Source organism: Gavialis gangeticus, unplaced genomic scaffold, assembly GCF_001723915.1.
Source record: "Gavialis gangeticus isolate Ggan-Ray unplaced genomic scaffold, GavGan_comp1, whole genome shotgun sequence".
NCBI lineage: Eukaryota > Metazoa > Chordata > Crocodylia > Gavialidae > Gavialis > Gavialis gangeticus.
The window spans coordinates 106,966,724-106,971,082 of NW_017729025.1; the positions used below are offsets into that span (position 1 = coordinate 106,966,724).

Sequence of the window (4,359 nt, forward strand, 5' to 3'; positions counted from 1 at the left end):
CGAGATTATGAAGTAGCTCTCATTCAAAAACCAAGGTTAATGTCCAGCAAACTGGTGAAGTAAACGAAGAAGTAAGGGAAAATTTATCAGTGCTTGGAAAATTATTCATTTTCAAAAATGTTAATCCCTAAATCCTCATCAACATCCAAATGTCCAAAACTGGGGGAAAATATATTAGAGAGTACTGTTTAGTCCATTTACTGTGAGTAATAATAGTCTTATGTTGATTTATGGAGAGATCAATTTAAATGAACTGTCTTTCTGATATAGAAACATTGAGCTCATAAGGAATTTCTGCACTGACAGTGGAGTTATTTCTAGAATGGTTCACACTGCTGCAAATGAATAATCAGAAAGATTGACTGGAGGATTTTACTACTTAGTCCTTAGTTTAAGAAGTATTCAAATAAAATTTAGGATCTTGGCTCATTTACACCAACATTTGCATTCTTTTTTCCTTAACATTTTCAAATTTGAGTGGCTAATAATTTCACATTCTAAATTTCATTTAGTCATGTAAATGTGAAATATCTATTTATGGGCCTAATGCCAGGTCATAAAATGTTGGCCTTGGGATTATTTTTTCTTTTATGTAGGGCCTGATCCTGACTTCCTCGGGTACAAGTTCTATATTTTCATTATTCCTGTGCCTGTATAAATGGGATCACAATTGGTTCATGGGAATTTGAAATACTTTTTTAGTAAAAGAACGTGAGTTTTTACTATCTTTTTGCACCAAATGTACGAGGTATGCTTCCATTAAAGACAATGGAGTTGCAGTGATGTAATACTGATATAAGTAGTGCCGAATCAGAAGCCTTTAAAAATTCAGGATTGAAATGACTGGAGCTCCACTGCTGTTTAAAAACTCGGGATTAGGCCCTGATGTTTTGTGCCCTCTTTGGAATCAGCTGTTTCATGTTACTACAGTAATATTTACCTTAAAGCAGAGCATTCCCCAAAATATTCATGAAATAGCTTGACCCCAGTATTTAACACACAGAGGGTTCATCTACATGGGAGTCTTTATTGTGCAGTAGCATAGTTTACTGTTCAGTAAGCATGAGCACCTGCATATGCACATGCTTACCACGCAGTTGACTTCACTACCCATGAGTAAATCTGCTACCTGCAAATGCAAATAGCAAATTTACTCTAGTGTACTTTCTGTGCGGTAACACATGTGTAGATGCCAACTGGGAGAATATTTGCTCCCGGTCAGCCCAGCCACAAGAAGCCCAGCCTGAGCTCAGTCCCATAACCCCAGGACTGGAAGCCTCTCTGGCAACCCCAGCCACAGGGCCTTTAAAAGCCTGAAGGCATTTTGAGCCCCAGAGCACAACAAAAGGGAACCTGGGGGACTCTTGGCCTCTGCTGCCATGTGCTATCTGTGCCAGCCTGCCTGTACCCTGGTGCCACTGCCTGATATGACAGTGTCACATGGCTCCCAGGCCCATGCTGTCCAGACCTGCAGGCTGCTGTAGGCTCCTGCCATTACCCAGGCCCAACAAGAGCCAGCTCCTGGCCACTGGGAACATCTCCAGATTTTTGCAGCCAACCCTGGGCAGCCTGTCCAGAGTCTGTAGGTTCTGTGGGGCATTGCCTCGCTGCATGGCTTCTAGTCTCATGTTCTTTCCCTGTGCTGGGCACTACAGGCAGCTGCCCAGTCCTGGAAGGCCATCGTCAGACCCCCAATGGTATCATCACCAATGTCATATGCCACCACCAGGGGCCCCAGCTGGTCATAGGAGAAGAGTGGTGACCTTGTGGCACTGTGGGTCAAGGCAGAAGTGCAGCACCAGTTTGTGTGAGGTGGGTACTCCAGTGCCCATATCTGAGGGGCTGTTAAGTCAGATGCAGGAGAACGGGTACAACCAGCTGTTGTGGCAGTACATAAAGGTGAAGGCTTGGTGGGCACAGTGAGTCACCATCACTGACTACAGTCTTTGGTCAGTGGGTGCCCGCAAGTCCATGACCTTTATGCAGCAACTGGATGACATCCTTGTGCCATGGGACCCAGGCTGCAACTGTGCTGTGTACAGCAGAATGGAAGGCCTGCCTGAGTCCCCACTCCAGCCTGGCACCCACAGTAACATCACTAGGAGAGGGCCCCTCAGGGCACCAGCAGCCTGTCCCTTTGAGCTCCCCACATGCAGCTTTCACCAACAGCTTGGGGAGGCCAGGCCAGAACCTGCCCTGACAACTCTGCAGCCTCAGACCCAGCCACAAGGTGCAGCCAGCCATGTAACCACTGGCCTCAAACAATGCCAGCTCCTCCCCTGGAGCAGGGCCTTGGCTAGGCACCTACATGCTAATCTCCTCTTACAAATGATTCCATTGGGAGCTGCATGCCATCACTGCCATCTGGGACTTCCTGGAGCCACTGGGCACAACAGCCCCACCGGCATTGTAAGGCTTTCTCCCCCCACACCACCCGTCCAGCCTGGCCGCACTTCCCTGGCCCCTGGGTTCTGCCACCACAGCATGTAGGGTGGCAGGAGACAGCACAAAACTTTATTGAACAGTCTGTTCCCCCGCAGTTGGAAGGCATGGGCTTCTCACACACTGAGGAACATGTTGATGCCAGCAGTGATATCCTCCTTGGCTGCACGGGACAGGAAAGTGTATCACAGCCATAGGTAACCCTCCAAGTGGTAGCAGAGGTTGTCGTGCAGCTCAGGCTTACCCCCACACAATTAAAGCTCACGGTCCTTGCCAGGTGTGCAAGTTTGCCCAGGGCACAATGACAATCAGTAACAGCAAGGCATAGTGGATCTGGCACCCCTGAGTCCATGGAAACATTTCCTCATGCAGTGCCTTGGACACACATTGCTATGTGGGGGATGCTTGGGGTACAGCACCAGAATGGGGGTGGGTGGCTGGTCTCAGGCCACCTCCCCACAGAGGTCCCTGAAAGGAGGGCGGGGGTGTAGGCACTACATGTTCCAGTCACGTGGAAGCCCCATTCCCCTCTATGCCTGACTGCCATATGCTTGGCAGCAGCACAGGAGACAGCCCAGCCTGCAGTAGAAGAACTGCAGGCAGCTGAGCCATGGCAGTAAGTTGTGCTAGGAGCCTGGCCTGTCCTGGCCTGTGAGCCAGTGGCCCACCAGCCCTAGGGGAGTGAACGGGGGTGAGGGGGCTTGGCCAGTGGCTGCCTGGACAAACAACTTAGCATGGTCCTTGAGCATCCATGCACACTGAACCCCTGATTTGAGGCCGGGAAGCACACAGCTCCTGGTACAGAGCATCTTATTTTCTACATCTGCATGTGCCATAGTTGGCAGCTAGGATGGGGCCTCAGGGTCACTGCCACCCACAGCTGGGGTGATGGGGTTGTGCCAGCTCTGTAGGAGGAGGACCCAGGATCTGACTTTCCTTCTGGACTGGCTTGTGATGGTTACGGAGGACTGACAGGTGGATGCGTAGATGTGGTGGGTGGAGGACATTGCCCATCAGGACAGGTGGTGAGCAGAGGACATGCCCATGAGGACGTGTGGGACTGGTATGAGGAAGCATGGAACTGGGATGAGGAGGCAAAGGACTGGGGAGACCGGGAGTTCAGCATGCAGCTCCTCATGCACCGTGGAGCACAAGTGCATGGAGGCCCTGTGGGACTAAAGCATATTCTTAGCCAGGGCAGCACAGGCCATTAAGGAAGACTGCCCAATGCTGGACACTGTCCTGGCCTTGGCAGTCACCTTCATGTTTCCTGCTTCCCTGCCCCTGCCCCTAGCCCCTTATGACCCCTGGAAGCTACCTGCTGCCCAGCAGCAGGCCTCCTCATTGGCCTGGGCAGGGGTTTAGTGCCACTGTCACCAGCCAGGAGCCCTGGTCCCTGCCAGAGTCCCCCGCTACCCATCCCCCCCACCTGGACCCAGCACTACTGTTCATCCCAGCTTCACATGGGCACAGAGCCAGATCTCCTTGTACCAGGTTAAGGACTGTGGTCTGGCCTTGTTGGCCTTGGCCACCAGCTGCAAGAGGGGGAGCTGCCAGCACTGGGAGACCAGTGGCCACTGTTAACCCTGGGTGAGCCCTCTGCTCACCAGACTCACCATGGCATGTGCACCCATGTGGAGAGGGCCAGAGACTTGGGTGCTGGCCACCTGTCCCCAGGCTCCACCCCCTTGGTTTCCCAACCCCACAACTGCCCACTCCAGGAGAGCACATAAACAAACCACATTATAATATTTTGCATGGGCAAGTGGCTGTTTTATTTTTGGTAGGTGGGGTGGGTGGTAGAGGAGCTCTGTTGTGGGGATGGGAAGGTAGAGGGGGTCTGTTTGTATTTTTCTGAGAAACGTCTGCACTGAGTATGGTGCTGGGGATACGGGATTGGGTGTGTGTGTGGGGGGG

At 51.5% G+C, this 4,359-nt stretch overlaps 1 long non-coding RNA gene across 1 annotated transcript in view; it reads right to left on the minus strand.

Annotated features, from left to right (window-relative positions):
• LOC109299491 overlaps window positions 1-2,052 on the minus strand; it is a 20,073-nt gene extending 18,021 nt beyond the window's left edge. Inside the window, exon 1 of the long non-coding RNA XR_002097890.1 lies at window positions 2,041-2,052. This is a non-coding gene — a long non-coding RNA (uncharacterized LOC109299491). The remainder of the gene's footprint in view (window positions 1-2,040) is intronic.
• Between the last annotated feature and the right edge of the window lie 2,307 nt (window positions 2,053-4,359).